The sequence below is a fragment of the Octopus bimaculoides genome, chromosome 9, assembly GCF_046866305.1.
Source record: "Octopus bimaculoides isolate indiv1 chromosome 9, ASM4686630v1, whole genome shotgun sequence".
Taxonomy (NCBI): Eukaryota; Metazoa; Mollusca; class Cephalopoda; order Octopoda; family Octopodidae; genus Octopus; species Octopus bimaculoides.
In genome coordinates, this window is record NC_142936.1 from 33,057,265 (window position 1) to 33,074,632 (window position 17,368).

Here is a 17,368-nt window from a genome sequence, read left to right on the forward strand (position 1 = left end):
TTCCCCAGCAAACTCTCTTCTTTGGAGGCATAATCTATGTATATATTAAGCAGAACAACAAAAGTTATAATAGATGGCAGGGTCGGTACTTTTCACATATCTGTAATTTTTCAGATTAACACCCGCACAATTACCCAACCCTAACCCTAACACTAACCCTAACCCTAAAATCCGTAACTGTAAAATTAATCCTAAACCCTAACCCTGACCCTAAAACCCTAACCCTATCACCCTAGTGAAAATCTTGGTAAATTTACAAAACATTGACGAACATGAGTTATATTTTACTGAATGATTGTGTACTTGCACGTGTATGCTTTTGAGAGAGCGAGAGAGGAAGAGGTAGAGAGGGGGAGAGAAAGGAATAGGGGTAGTTAAAAGTTTTCTTATGACTGCTTCTCTTCACTGCCTATTACTTCATTAGAAATCTAAGGATGCACATAAGCACATAATAGAGAAAAATGAAACAAATATGGACGACTTGCTCCGAAACACCACCGAGTGGGGAACACTTCTCAAAAATAACCTGCAGTTGTTTCCTTCAAAATTCCTACATGCTTGAAATGTACATACATCAAGCTACATTTGTACAAAATTTCATGAAAAAATATTCATTTTCCTGGAAGTTAAGAGGAATTTAATTGGAATTTCCGAATATTGTACCCCACCCCCTTCCAAAACATTTTCACCGAAAATCTTTGTATATTTGGAATCTACATAATAAATAATATATGCATAGAAAATTTCATAAAAAAATATTCATTTTTATGAAAGTTATGACTTTCCAAATTTGGGGGATACAACTCTGTAGTTATGCCATCAATGTCTTGTAAATATACCACGATGTGAATGATTGTTTACTTGCACGTGTATACGTTTGAGAGAGCGAGAGAGGAAGAGGGGGAGAAATGAATAGAGATTGAGAGCAATGTGTATGTTGTTGTCACAGGTCATGTATGTGTGGTTGTGTGTGTTTTTACGTATCTATGTTATGAAAAATAGGTAAAGAATACTGAGATGAAAGTTTAATCTATGACGTTGTATGTATCACTTTCTCTCCCTCTTTTACTCCCTATATTTTTATGTTGAGCGCGTGTGTAAGAATGGCGTTCCAGGTAGCAGGGATGAAATATAAAAGTTGCTAGAAACAACAGCCAAATCTCCCTTAAATCACACAAAGTAAACGGAATTTAAAAAAATCTAATTACTGCACTGGAAAGTTCAGATCGAGAAAATTCCATTGATGTAAACATTTTTACGAAAAAGTGGAAAATGTGGATTTCTATAAACATTCAAAAAGGCTTCACACAAACACACAATTTCAGATTTATATATTAAGATATATATACATATATATATATATATATATATATATATATATATATATATATATATATTCCCGAGCGTTAAACTAATACATCCATTTGTTGTTTACACCAGCTGTCTTCATCTGTTGTTTTTTTTTGTAAATTCTCCCATATATATATATATATATATATATATATATATATATATATATATATATATATATGTGTGTGTGTGTGTGCTGCTTTCGGCTTTAAAAGCAAGATCCTCTCCCATCTGCATCCTATTCATTTCCTATTGGTTGAGATTAGCTGATATTTCCAGAGTTAGCTTCCTTACTTGTTTTTAGATTTTAAGTGTCTTCAGTGAGAATTTTTGTGTACTAATTATATGGATGATCTTACTTAATCAAAGTTTTGCTACTTTCTGTATTATATTTGTGGGATTCTACTGTATTTGCAATTTGTATCTTAGAAGAAAATATTAGAAATAACTAAGCTGTTTGATTATTTTAACCCTTTAGCACTTAAACTAGCCGTATCTTTCTTAAATATTCTACCTGTCTTATATTTAAACTGGCCAGATCTCAAAATCTCAAAGCTGTGAGATAATGCATGATTAATTGAAAAAAAATGAATTTAAAAAATGGAATTAAAAGCGTCTACCATTCTGAGAAGTCAACTTTATCTTTCCCCTCATGTAACAACATCTCCTGATAGTTAAATACATTTAGCACAGACCACTATGTTGCGAGCTTCTAGACCAGATCTCTAGTCTGAGGATGACACAATATCTTGATGTGCTATTTCGTACTCCAGCAAGTTGTGGTTCTCATTCCACTAACACACAAATCATAGAGGCCTGCAGAGAGGTCATGGATGCCCCCTTTCCCCTTTGACCAGCCATTTAAAGAAAGTTGTGGAGGAGTCAAGGTGGATATGTATTTCAATATTTGTTTTTAGTTAAAAGGTGGTTAGTTTTGTGTGAATATTTTTGTATTCCACAAATTTATCTCTAAAATTGTGTGAAAATTTATGTATTCCATAAAATTTAGCATTAAACACTACCTATATAATTGGAATTTGTGAGAGAGGGGGTTTATGTAGCTTGTAAGGAACCACTAAGTTGCATCAAATTTATAAATCCTTCAGTTTTTCTCTTAGTATTTTAAAACTTCCTGAGGTATTACTTTGCTCTTAAGCTTTTATTTTGTGTATTGTTTAAAATGAGCTGATTTGACAATTCATTTTAAAACATAAGTGTTGAGAATTAAAACAGATAGCTTGTAGTCAAAAGCACAGCACACATTGGCATCTAATGGAAAAAACTGGAGTCTTCTTTAAGGTCTTTAAGTCTTCTTTAATAGAAAACATTAGAAAGTCTTAATAAAAAGAAAAACACTTAAGTTTAAGAATAGGTGAACATATGAAGATGCAAGAAATGAAATGGAATTTCCATAATTGATACTACACCACAGCAGAAACTTAGAAAAATCAAGAAATAGTACATTTGACACTTGCCAGATATCCTATTAATAAATCTTCCTATGGCAGCTCAGTATAGCTGCCAGGTAAATTTAAAACACCTACAATTGTGTTAGTGGCCAATTTGATAGGAATGTCATTTCTCATAGTTTAGAAATACAGCTTCCTACTTTGAATCTCGGCTTGTTACTGTTGTAACTATGGAATAAATACTAAAGTTGATGAAATGAAGACAAGTCAATGTTCAGCACTTCATAAGGTACTTTATTGTTACCATGATATTGCCAAATGTAACAATCTGGTAGAACAAAAAGAAAAATTAGAAATAAAAAAAAAAGAACCAGTTTTAACAAATCTGATTAGGAAGATTTGTGGTGGCATCATTACTCAATTAATCTGGCAATTGTTTACATATAATTCTATTGGCTAGATTTTTTTAATAACTCAGTTTGCAAAGTTCAGTTGTTGTTTACAATAAATTTCCTGATTGGAACCAACAAGTCTTAATTTCAAATCAAGGTATAGCCTGCTACACTTTAGACACATCCAGAAATAAGATACTTAATGATGATTGGAGACCAGGCTATTTGAACTAAATATTGTAAAGATAACAGATGTAGTTTAACAACTTAATCATTTTAACTTCAATTTAATGTCTTTATGGCGACATATTTTCTAACACTGTGTTTGAAAACCATGTTTGATAACAAGCTACCATTTCTATCTTGTAACTTTAACTCCCGCACATTTTCCAGTAATACTCACAAGTTAATTATAATAATAGTTTCAAAATTTAGCACAAGGCCAATGGTTTTAGGGGAGGGGGTAAATCAATTACATCAACCCCAGTGCTCAACAGGTTCTTATTTTATCAACCCCAAAAGGATGAAATGCAAAGTTGACCTCGGCAGAATTTAAATTCAGAATGTAAAGACAGACAATATCCTACTAAACATTTTGTCTGGCACACTAATGGTTCTGTCAGCTCACTACCTTCATGATAATAATTCTTTCTAGTATAGGCATAAGTCTTGAAATTTAGAGGAATCCTGTAGTCAATTACTTTGAATCCAGTACTTGACTGGTACTTATGTTATTAACTCTTGAAAGAATGAAAGGCAAGGTCAATCTCAGCTGAGTTTCAACTCAGAACATAGCAGGAAAAAATGCTGCTAAGCATTTTGTCTGACGTACTAACAGTTCTGTCAAATGATAACTATTCTGTCTAATTATGGCACAGAGCCAGCAGTTTAATTGGGAAGGAGTAAATCAGTTACATTGACTCCAGTACTTGACTGGTGCTTTATTTTATTGACCCCAAAACGGCAAAGCAAAGTTGACCTGGTGGGATTTGAACTCAAAACATAAAGAGCCAGAACAAATACTGCAAAGCATTTTCTCCAATGCTCTAACAATTTGGCCCACTCACTGCCTATGATAATAATAATACTAATAATAAAGATAATAATCCTTTCTACTATAGACACCAGGCCATAATAATAATAATAATAATAATAATAATAATAATAATAATAATAATAACGATCATGATCATGGACTCTCGCATTGAAGACGGCATGAGAGTTCAGCTTTTTGCTGAATGACCTGCACAAATGATTTGTTTATAGTGATCAAATGTTCATGCCACACATTAGCTCACACTCTTCATCAAATCAATGTTGTCTGAACAGGTGTATGGTGTACCATGCATCAGGTATTGCAGTGATTGCAGAACAATGTGAGATGATGTGTTTTGCTCAAGAACACAACACACCACCCAGTCTAGGAATTGAAGTCACGATTTAGTGATTGTGAGTGCAACACCCTAACTACTAAGCCATGCACCCTCAATAATAGTAATTTCATAAATTTTGGCACAAAGCCAGTAGTTTTCAGAAGAGGGGATTAGTCAACACCATTAATCCCAGTATTTGATTGCTACTTCATTTTATCAATCACAGAGAGATAAAAACAAAACTGACCTTGGCATGACTTGAATGCAGAACTCTAATGATTCTGCCAGTCCACCACCACTATAATAATAGTAATAATAATGATAATAATAATCCTTTCTACTATAGGTACTAGGCCTGAAATTTGGGAGGAGAGGACTAGTCAATTACATTGACCCCAAGGTTCCACTAGTACTTATTTCATTGATCCCAAAAGGATGACATGCAAAGGTGACTAGCAAAATTTGAACTTAGAATGTAAGGACAGATGAAATGCCACTAAGCATTATGCCTGTCATGCTAACGGTTCTGCCAGTTTGCTGCCTTAATAATAATGATAATAATAATAATAATAATAATAATTACAAATTTTGCCACAGGGGCAGCAATTTTGGTGGCGGGGACTAGTTGGTTACATCAACCTCAGTGTTCAACTGGTATTTATTTTATCAACCCCGAAAGGATGAAAGGCAAAGTGAACCTCGGCAGAATTTGAACTCAAAATGTAGCAATGGACAAAATACTGCTTAGCATTTCATTTAGTGTATTAATGATTCAGCCAGCTCACCGCTTTTATTATAATAATAATAATCACCACTTCGTTCTTTGTCAACATCAGAAGATCACAACCTATTTACACTTAAATTGGAAATCAGAATCATAAAAAACAAACACTAGAATTCTTATAGATGTTCATTGTAACATTTCTATTGGTCTTTTTCTGGAAAGATTTAATCAAAACTAAAATTCCATCAAGGTGATTGGTTTTCCTTTTAGAAGCACAAAATTGTTATAAAGTACCTGCCCATCGTTACAGTTCATGTACCTATTAACATACTATTATACTTCTTAGATTAGTTATACCCTTTTACATTGGTAAATCACATTTAGATGCCTTTAGTTCATATCTACAGTTGCATCCTGTAGTAACATCTCCAAAAAGTTACAAGAATTGAAGCATTCAACATTCTAATCTCTTGACCAACCCTGATGTTGTTTTGCCCTTCTCCTTTAGATTAAAAAGTAAAAAACAAAATGAAAAAAGAAACCCTGTGTCTTATTGAATCCAGATTTACTTGAGAAATAGACTTTCAAGTCTTCTGCACTTAATGATGTCAGGGCATTCAATGACAAGACATCTTCTATTTAGAATCATTGGTTTTAAAATAAGTGATATTTGTTATAGCTAATTGACAACTTCTAAAGTCATTGATTTATAATGTTTTGCATAAATTTTCCTTCTAACTTATTGACAATTTATTTTACTGTTCCATTTTATGTCTGTAATGTTTTTTTACTTTTTTTTAGGTATATGTGAGTTTGGTGCTAAGAGGAGTTGATATTGCAGTCTTCATTATGACAGTACATTCCTAAGTCAGATTTTGGAGATACTTAATTCTGCACTATGTCTTTTGGTCTATTTGCTTGATAAGGCTATGGAAATAGCCTCTCAGGGTTCTCTACCAATTATGGAAACTTCCTCCTATGTGAGTTGGCAATTTTCGTTTTCATTTATCTAAAACCATTTCTTTGTTTTTGTTTCTTTCTTGATTTTTGTTTAACAATTTTAAGGTCTGTTATCATAAATACAGAATATTTTGGCTAGAAGACATGTATTTGATGCAATTGTGACTCATCAACCCACTTACAAAAAACAAACATTTGTTAGTTTTCATTATTTATTACACAAGCATATTGTTTTCTGTTTAGTTGTGAAAAAATGCAGATTTAGAAATTATTTTCTTGTCATTACCATATGGTATCACAACATACTGAAATTAATTTTCTTCATTAACACTTTTGTTGCTATATTTCTATCAAACTAATCAGTCTTTGTTTCAATTAAATTTTAGAATAATTTAGAATTAGTTAAAATAACTTTCATTTTTAAGCTGGTATTTAGAACATATATTAACCCTTTCGTTACCATATTTCTGACCAAAATACACCCCTTATGTGTTTCAATTAATTTCTAACATAATCATAAATTTAGTCTGGTTTCATTAAACGACTCTAACTTTTTTATTTATCAACATATTAATGTGATTTTTGGAAGATAATTTAATGAAAGGTTCTCAACTAATTCTATACCAAAATTTTTGTCACAGAGTGACTCTAATTACAGGTAAATACAGGTAAATTCAACAAAATATAAAATTTATAAAATTATTAAAATTTTTGTTCAAACATCGCTATAGAAAATGGGTTATTAGCTAATATTCAATTGGATATACAACAAAATATTATTATAGAAGAGTTGTGCACATTACTGGATTCATCAGGTGAATTTAAACACACAGAAAAGACAGGTGTACCATAAAGGTATAAATAAAACAAAAGACTGGAATTTGTCTGTGAAGAAAACTAAAAAAAAAAATACACACACACCATCAACTAGATTAAATAAGCTCTCCCATATACATAGATACACATAAATATACAATAATGATTTACAAAATAAATTAATCAAAATTCGTCACTCACCTTACAGGTAAATTAAAATAACAGGTAAATTAAAATTACACAAAGAAAAATAAAAACGAAGTAAATTTGAAAATATTTATAAAATGAAATCACACATATATACAAATCAAACAATATTTCTATCATGAAAACTTATAAAGCACCCTGCTCTACATAATGCAACCTTGCAGAATGCACATTGGAAAGTTGTTTCAACAGCCCTTCCACTAGGAGCTTTTCTTTTTTGATGAAGGCATTCGCGACACTGCTTTTTGCGACCCTCGATTTTTTTCTAATTTATGGAGATCGGCCGAATTCAGAGGGATATCTCTCTTGCAGGCTTTGCTTTTTTTCCCTACAGTTATTTTTTTTGAGGAATAACCAGCTCTTAGTTGCGTTGCTACATCTGCACGGAACTGCAGATGATCGCATCGCTTTCAAGCTGGCCCCGATTTGGTATATAGTATAAACGCATTAGTAATACTCATATTTACTATATACCAAACCAGGTATCGCCACCATTTATTCCCCGGTCTGCCAACTGGATAATAAGACATCATCTGATTCAGCCGATCTACACCACCCATGTACCTGTTATAATCGAGGTTCACAAATGGCGTGCCATTTTCATCTACATGTGGCCATGCACAGGTAGACAGAAAATTAATCTGCCTCTTATCTCTGTATGCGGTCGCTAGCAAATTTCCTTTCTGCCATTGAATTATTTCACCTTTTTTTCTTAATTTTGCTTTTTTTATATCCAACGGCAGTCTTTTTCTACTAGCGACCACTGTAGCACATGAATGTGTTGCCACAGTATCTAAATTCTCCGCAAGTTTGACCGAACTGAAAAAGCGGTCAAAAAATAATATACGGCCCTGGTTATGGTATGGAAGTGATAAATTCCAGACCACATCATACCCTAGGCCATGCTGACTTACATAATTGTCTCTTTTGCCAGTATAAAATTCAAATCCAGAGCAGTACCCAGTATTTGATTCACAAATCTTCCAAACTTTGATCCCCCATTTTGTGGGCTTTCTTGGCATATATTGCCGAAAACGCACTCGGCCTTTATAGCCCACCATACCCTCATCAATTGATAGATGTCTCCCTGGTCTATAGACTGTTTTATATGTGTTTTGAACACAGTCTATGAGGGGTCTTATTTTAAATAAGGGATCAAAGTCTGGTTCTCCACGTACTGGTGTACTGCTCGTGTCTCTTACATGTAAGTATTGTGTTAATTTCAAAAACCGTGTCCTCGTCATTATACTTGAGACATAATCATCTCCAAAGAGTTCATCACTACTCCAGTAATTCGTTATTCTGGGAAGCTTTCTAATGCCCATAATAATATTTATGGCAAAATATGCCTTCATTTCATTCAAGTTTGTGGGAAATCACAAACTATCCTTTTTTACGCTTTGTTTATATTCAGCGTAACGGTTTGTCTCCGCCGTAATTAATTCAAATAAGCTCATAGGGAAAAGTAAAAAGAAATAGTCTAAAGCTTTACTCTCCTGGGTAAGACTGTGATTTGGTCCAGTTTCTTCAGAAAAATCACTGAAAGAAAGTTTTCAAATTTTCATTCCATTCCGGTACCGATTCATTTTCTTTATCGCTATCATTGGAGCTCTCTGATCCACTGCATTCACTTTCGGAAAATGAAACATCGGATTCATCAAAAACCACATGCGTTTTTTTTTCAGTTACAGATTCATCAAGGTCTTCAATGGAAAATCCTTCAAATTCTGACTCGCTGCTTGACAGAATAAAATTTGCATCCCTTTTTTTTGTCAGGGTTACAAATTTTACAAACAGAACAGGAACAAATTTGGAAAAAAAATCTCACAAAATTCACAAATTTAAAAAAACACGTCGATCTTCGTACAAAGCTATAGCTGAAGTGTTTACACAGTATAATCACGTGTTTTCACAAATGTACTAACGAGATTTGATTGGATATTCTCATTTAAATATGAATAGGTGATTACGGGTGGTTTTGGGCGGTTTGGTCACGAAAGGGTTAACAGAAAATCTGATGGAAGGTTTTAATCGAGATAACTTTAAAATTGGGAGCTTGTATCATAGAACCAGAGGTATTTTCAGACAGGTTGGTATCAAAAGGATTAAGCAACTGGCAAATACTCCTGACCATGCTTAAGGATACTAGTCTTGCTGGTCTTGCTTATGAGTCAGTTGGTGCTGTCATACCAGCAAATCCTACTTAACCCTAATATTCAGCTGGGTATACAACAAAATTGTAACATAGAAGAATTATGCACCTTGAATTTTCAATTGAACTTAAATGCACATAAAACTGGTGTAGCATAAAGGTAAGATAGAACAAAATACAGGCAGTCCTAAATTGTGGTTACCACATGTTACTGGATTTCATGCTTATAGAAATTATAAAGTATTGCCACTAACTTTGGGATATAGTCTGTAATTTCACTTTATGGAAATTTGGATGAATTTTGATAGTTTAAAAACTACACTTTCTTCTTAGCCATGGTTGCCTGGATATTGAGCCTGTTTTGATGATAGTATTTTTTGGCACTGGAGGTAGACACACATAAAACAGAGAGAGAGGAGTGATCCCCAATGCTACAAACACATCCTTTCTTCATAAAGGAAAAAACACTCACATGCATAAGCAACTAATGGGAGATGTGTTTGTAGCAATTGGGATCATTTAATACATTTTAATATATTTGTTTGACTTTTCTATTCACAACACTAAAATTTAAACTTACCATCAGTTCTACTTTGTTAAAAGATGTTCAGAAATCAACTGTGATAAAATTTTTCTTTTCCACATTTCTTCAATATTTCTTCTGCCAAGACATACAGTAAGTGAATCAGAAAGTTAAACAGTTTAGTAGTTGTGATTACAAGTTAGTTGTCAACTAAGACAAAAACAAATTTTTTCATGGTGCTAAAAGGTCCCAGGGACAAAACTGCTGTTAAGCATGTCAGTTTTGAATCAGCAATGTTAAATAGCCAGGGTCAACATGACTGCCAAAATGTCTCGTACCCATGTGTGTGCGCATACGTGCATTACTATAAACATACTGTTATCTATTATTAGCACAACCAACACCAACTCCTTACTGGTCAACTACAGCAACAGTAGTATGAACAAGTTAAGGAACTCCATCTAAAATAAAAGTCAATAATCGAGGAAGTCAGAGTATGTGACAGAATACTTAAGATTAGATTAGTGCTTCATCATAGGTTAGCAACCATTATCTCGGCCTATGCCCCTCAACCGGGGCTATCTGATGGACAGAAAGACCGATTTTATGACACCCTCTTGCAGACTACCTTGTTGACGAATGACAGGGACCTTCTCTTTATAGCTGGTGACTTCAATGGACATGTTGGACAACATACAGGGGGTTTCCATGGCATACATGGAGGCTATGGTTTTGGCTCTCGCAATGAGGAGGGAACCAGGCTGCTGGAGTTCTGCGATGCAAATGATCATATGGTTTGCAATATTAACTTCAGGAAACCTGCCAGTCACCTAGTCACCTACCGTTCTGGCAGACACACTAGCCAAATTGACTACATCCTTGCCAGAAAAAGGGAAAGATGGCTGCTTATAAATGCCAAAACCTTCCCAGGCGAAGAATATACCCCTCAACATAGACTGAGAAGGGTCTGGAAGCTCAAAGATCCTGCGAATGGACAGAGATTTAGAGACATATTACTCGAAGCCTTTGATGAAATAGAAGGGGATATAGCATCACATAATGTGGAAGACAACTGGAGGTTTCTACGGGACAACCTGCTGAGAGCCACTGACCAAATCTGTGGATGGTTCAAAGTCCCCTTTTGACCCAAGGTAACTTGGTGGTGGAACAATGTGGTTGACAGGGCTATTAGACAAAAGAAACAGGCTTGGAAGGACTGGAAGAATGGTGGTAGCTTCCCTTCTGGCATCAGACTGCCAGAAGGGAAGCTAGGAGACAGCTTTATTTAGCCAGAAAGGGAAGCAGATAAGAAAAAATTTGCCAATGTTCTGCGCGTAAGGACCAAAGACTTGAGGTATCTCGTGTTGCAAGACAGTCTGTGAGAGAGAATCGTGATGTCGTAGGAGAGAAATGTGTCCGCATGGATGATGCTTCACTTGCACTAAACAAGGCTGCAAAGAGAAAGGTTTGGAGACACCACTATGAAAGGTTGCTCAATAAAGAGAATGAATGGGAGAAAGAGTCTGCCAAATGTCGACTCAACAGAGGGACCAGCTATCCGAATTAACAGTACCTTGGTAGATAAAGCAATTAAGAGTATGAAGACAGGGAAAGCCCCCAGCCCATCAGGAATCACTGCAGAGATACTCAAAATATCTGGCGGTGTCGGCTATAGTCTAGTCACCTGTATAGTTAATCAGGTGATACACGAAGGAGTCATACCCAATGACTGGTGTAGCAACACCATAGTCAACTGCTACAAAGGTAAAGGTGACGCTTTATATACAAATAATTACAGAGGTATCAAGTTGTTGGATCAGGTAATGAAGGTCACGGGGAGGGTCATAGTCCAACTAATTAGGGAGAGAGTCAGTTCAGATGAGGTGAAGTTTGGGTTTGTGCCAGGGAAAAGCACCACTGATGCTATATTTCTGGTAAGACAGCTGCAGGAGAAATACCTAGCCAAAGATAAACCTCTGTACCTGGCTTTCGTTGACATGGAGAAAGCCTTTGACGGGTCCCCCAATCCCTTATCTGGTGGTCAATGAGGAAACTAGGGATAGAAGAATGGTTAGTGAGAGTTGTGCGAGCCATGTACAGGGGTGCTGTCAGTAAGGTGAGGGTTGGCAACGAGTACAGTGAAGAATTTTGATTAGAGTTAGGGGTCCACCAAGGTTCAGTCCTCAGTCCCCTCCTATTTATCATAGTCCTCCAGGCAATAACAGAGGAATTCAAGACAGGATGCCCCTCGGAGCTCCTCTATGCTGATGACCTTGCTCTAATTGCTGAGTCACTATCAGAACTACAGGAGAAGTTTCAGGTGTGGAAGCGAAGGGCCTTAGAGTCAACCTAGCAAAAACCGAAGTCTTCGTAAGTAGGGAGGCAGACAAACCACAAATCCCTTCAAGTAGATGACCCTGCTTAATCTGTAGAAAAGGCATAGGTAGAAACAATAAGATTTAGCCAGTGTAAGCTATGGACACATAAGAGGTGCAGCAATATCAAAGGAAGGCTAACTGGGTAGATAGTTTTTGTATGTTCAGGCAGATGTTCAGGTGCAATAACTATTGAAAATGTGCATAGAACAACTTCTGTCACATTCCAGGGAGAAAAACTACAAGTAGTTGAGAGCTTCTGCTACCTAGGTGACCAAGTCAGTAGCAGGGGTGCGTGCTCTGAAAGTGTAGCTGCTAGAATAAGAATAGCCTGGGCAAAGTTCAGAGAGCTCTTACTTCAGCTGGTGACAAAGGGCCTCTCGCTCAAAGTAAAAGGTAGACTGTATGACACATGTGTATGAACAGCCATGCTACATGGCAGTGAAACATGGGTCGTGACTGCTGAGGACATGCATAAGCTTGCAAGGAACGAAGCCAGTATGCTCCGCTGGATGTGTAATGTCAGTGTGCATCCTTGATAGAGTGTAAGTACCTTGAGAGAAAAGTTAGACCTAAGAAGCATCAGTTGTGGTGTGCAAGAGAAATGATTGCGCTGGTATGGTCATGTGGTGAAAATGGATGAGGATAGCTGTGTGAAGAAGTACCACACCCTAGCAGTTGAGGGAACCTGTGGAAGAGGTAGACCCAGGAAGACCTGGGATGAGGTGGTGAAGCACGACCTTCGAACAATAGGTCTCACCGAGGCAATGACTAATGACAGAGACCTTTGGAAATATGCTGTGCTTGAGAAAACCCTACAAGCCAAGTGAGACCATAACCTGTGGCTTATGCCAGGGATGTAACCAGCCCACTTATGCGTACCTTTCCTTCATTGGACACTAAACTCTGCTTGCAAAAACCTGTTGAGGCAAGTGAAATCAAAATCAAATTCAATGACAGCACTGCATGACTGGCATCCGTCCTAGTGGAATGCTAAGAGCACCATTCGAGCGTGATCGTCGCCAGGGCTGCTGACCGGCTCCCGTACCTGTGACACGTAAAAAGCACCATTTGAACATGATCACTACTAGTGTTGCCTTACTAGCACCTGTGCCAGCGGCACATGAAAAACAACATTTGAGTGAGGCCATTGCCAGCACTGCTGGACTAGCTCCTGTGCAGGTGGCACGTAAAAGCATCCACTACACTCTTGGAGTGGTTGGCATTAGGAAGGGCATCCAGCTGTAGAAACTCTGCCAGATCAGATTGGAGCCTAGTGCAGCCATCTGGCTTGCCAGTCCTCACTCAAACCGTCCAACTCATGCCAGCATGGAAAGTGGATGTTAAATGATGATGATGATGAGATAATGTGGTACCCTATTGTACTTTAAAAGTTGAGTGAATTGTCTTTAATCTGAGATTAGTGCAAATTGATTTAGAACTAAACATCCTCAACAGTACTATTAACAACAAACACAACAAATTTTGCTCTAATAAAACCATTCTTTACTGCTGCTATTTGTTGTGGATAATTCTTGCTCACCACTGCCATTGGATTTACCTGCAATTCAAGATATCTGGAAAGAAGCTACCAATTGGAACTGAAGGCAGTAGTGTAAAAAGGAATTGTAAGGGGTTTGCATTTGATGTTTTATAAATGATTCCTGAAGGGTTTGCAAAAAAAGCAAGCCTTTAAAGCTTCCAAAAATTGTCTGACACTTTGGGAAAGAATTGCTGCTGATGAAATTAAAGCTTCTACTTATGAATCACTTTGAAAATCCAAGGTTGTTTAAGGGTTACAGAAAATGTAACTTACTTCAAATTTAACATTCAAATAAAGTGTGGAGAACTAAGAAACTGTTCAAAGAGTAATTTGTAAACATTCTTTGTCCTGTTGTAGAACGGTACAAATGCCAGACATTTCTAACAAAGTATTGCTCCTTTTACATCAAACCATCCAGTGAACTTAAATGAGCTTTCTGGTAATGTGAGAGCAGAATATATAGCCCTAGTATTATCTGACAACAACAACTTTCAAACAACTTGTATGACAATCACTGTTTAGAGAGATAAACCTCCAGTTAGAAACTTCTGGAAGCAGTTCAACATTATCGATGCTGTGGATAACATAGCTGAATCACATGATGAAATGAAATCCTTTACTTTGAATGGTAATTGGGAAAATATATGGCTAGATTTTAGACTACAAGCTTTCCACAAGCTAAAAGTTTACATCAAATTCGTAAAGGTATTGTGAGCCTTGCTGGATGGAGTGTTTGAAGAAGTCATAGAGGATTATGTGATTGAGTTGTTTATGTCTCATAGAGAAAGCTTGTCTGGCAAGAAACTGATGCTGTTAGAACAAGGGCAAGCTAACAATATAGACGGGAATTCATAAGTTCAACCAACTCCACTTAAATTGACTACTAAGAATATAGCTTAAGGGTTGGTACTAGTAGAGAAAGGTCTGTAAGTTTTTGCTGATAATAGCCCTAATTGTGAATATACTGAGGCTGGGCTGAAAACTTAATAAGCTGACTGTGAAGGAGTGATGCAAGAACTGTGAAATCTTCTTATTAATAATTGATTTTGTTTCTTTCCATGTATACTGACAGTTGACTGTTCAAAGAAGACTTCGCAAGTAACAAGTAGCAACTTCTCTTGAAAATCAACAAAATTTGGCGTTGCGATGTTATTAAGTACTTGCAGAAAAATGGTTTAGCCCCCCCCCCCCCCCGGACTTTCATGCTGACATAGTTGCTACACTAAAGGGTGTTGCTCCAGCCTTATCAATAGTGCAAAAGTGACCAGCTGAATTTAGGAGGAGAAGGGAGAGTCTTGAAGATGACCCAAGGTCTGGACATCCTGCAACTGCTACCACTGAGGAGAACATTGCTCATGTTCACCACATGATGATGGATGACAGGCAACTGACTATAAGTTAAATAGCCAATGTTATTAGAGAGTTGAGAATATTTTGCACAATGAACTTGACATGACAAAAGTTTCTGCTTGGTGGGTGCTACATTTTCTGACACCTGATCAAAAGCTCACTAGGCTGATCACATTACAGGAAAACCTAACATTGTTTGAGGCAATCCAGCTGGTTTCCTTGAATATTTCAAAATTCAGGATGAGTGTTGGATACTTTGAGCCAGAGACAAAGAGATAATCCATGCAGTGGAAACATCCCTCCTCACCTGTTCCAAGAAGGCCAAGGTCATTTCATCTGCAGGGAAGGTGACGGCCTCAGTTTTTGGGGTTGTAAAAGGCATTGTGTTTATTGTCTATCTTCATAAGGTCTGCATCATCAATGGAGAGTTCTGTGCTAACTTGCTGAGGCAGTTATGAAAGGCTATCAAGATCAAATGCCCAGGAAAACTGACGAAAGGTGTCTTGTAACATCAGGACAATGCTCAAGCACACAAATGGTTGATCATCATCATCATCCCTATTCTCCTGATTTGACTATCATCTGTTCCCCAGCATGAAGAAACACTTGGCTGGAAAGCTGTATCATAGTGATAATCTCATATCTGTTGTTGATGACTTTTTTGACCAACAAGCTTTGATCCAAGCACTGCAACATTGGAAGAAGTGTGCGGACCACAAGGGGAACTATGTTGAAAAAAAAAAAACCTCATTTGGTCTTGTCTGTGAGAGTATCTTAGTCAACTTATGAACTTTTCAGCTCACCCTTGTAACATAAAAATTACAAGGGGAGTTTACAATAAACTCAGTTTCTACACTGAGTTGTACAATGAGATGATGTATCATAAACATTAAACAAGATAAGTTCTTCACTCCTCATGCTGATAATGAAAGCATACAATATATATGAACAAATTTCATATGTTGAAAGCATATTATATATGGATAATGTGAACCATTAGGCTACTTTTAAGCACTCTAACTTCTTAAAGTTTGGGATTAAAGGCTACAGCTACTCTGCTTGTAGCTTCTAAAATATTTATTAAAGAAAATACAAGCAATTAAGCATAATTCAAAGCTTTGCAAAATGTATGGAATTGACTGTTTTCATCAAAAGCTTCTAAAGTGAAAGGATGTCTAAAAATATATATATCAAAGAAAATCAGAAACACTTTCAATTGCTAGTTCAAAAATCTGAAGTACATCAAAATTAACACTAAAAGATCCATCACCTAAAGCAACATCGTTTAGTTTTAGTTAGCTCACAAGCAGGAACTGTTAAAGTAATAATAGAAAATAAAGAAATAGTATACAGCACTTTGATAGGTTTATAGTTGTAGTAGCTGATAATTGAAAGTTAGATACCTTTTTTTTTTTTAATGCAATTTAAGTTGTTTATATGCATGATAGTTGCACTCTCCCAGATAGAACACTTTGATAACAAAAGGTTGTTTCAGTGTTTTTCAGTTCAGTACATTTTGAGGCCAAAAGGTTGTCTAAATAAATATGCAGCTTGTTGTGAGGTCAGACAGCTGCCTGGATGAGTTTATGAAGCTAGTAAATGGCCTTAACAACTGGCTGGCTTGATTGCTTGCAACTGAAAGTTATGTGATCACCTTTAAATACATAATTTTTTTACTCTACTTTTATTTCACCTTAGATCTTCTTTCTGAGTTCTCATGACATTTCTTCTGGTTCCCTAACTATCTGGATAATGTTTTCTCTCATACCTTCCTTAAATTCCACTCTCTCTCTCTCTCTCTCTCTCTCTCTCTCTCTCTCTCTCTCTCTCTCTCTCTCAGTTTGTCAATTTCTTTTCCCTTACTTTCCCCCATCTCTGTCCTCTACTTCCTTTTTCCTCTCACTCTTTTGCTGCTATTCTTTCTTCATAAAATAGAATTAACTCTTCACATGTTAGTTAAAACTTTTGAAGCTGAGAAAACAGTTTCATTACTTCAATACAAGGGAAATAATGAGTGTAAACTATTTTGCCTGTCGTCCATCCATAAAAGTTGTTAACGAACCAGTTATATATGATAAATTAGATGTTATTAGACCAAAGGTTCTCAAGCCATTTTGGCCAAAGGTTCTCTTTTGACCCTTGGAGTTACAAATGGCACCCTTAGAAAATATTTTTATTTTTCAATATGCTACTT

At 36.2% G+C, this 17,368-nt stretch overlaps 1 protein-coding gene across 2 annotated transcripts in view; it reads left to right on the plus strand.

Moving 5' to 3' along the window:
* The window catches only part of LOC106869896 (mediator of RNA polymerase II transcription subunit 1), a 75,650-nt gene that overhangs the window by 11,179 nt on the left and 47,103 nt on the right, over positions 1–17,368 (plus strand). Inside the window, exon 1 of one of the 2 annotated variants that reach the window (XM_052970565.2) lies at positions 6,048–6,228. The exons of the other annotated variant lie outside the window; for it this stretch is intronic. The gene's annotated coding sequence lies outside the window, so the exon portion shown is untranslated. Of the gene's footprint in view, positions 1–6,047; positions 6,229–17,368 lie in introns of those variants that run through there. 2 annotated transcript variants of the gene reach the window in all.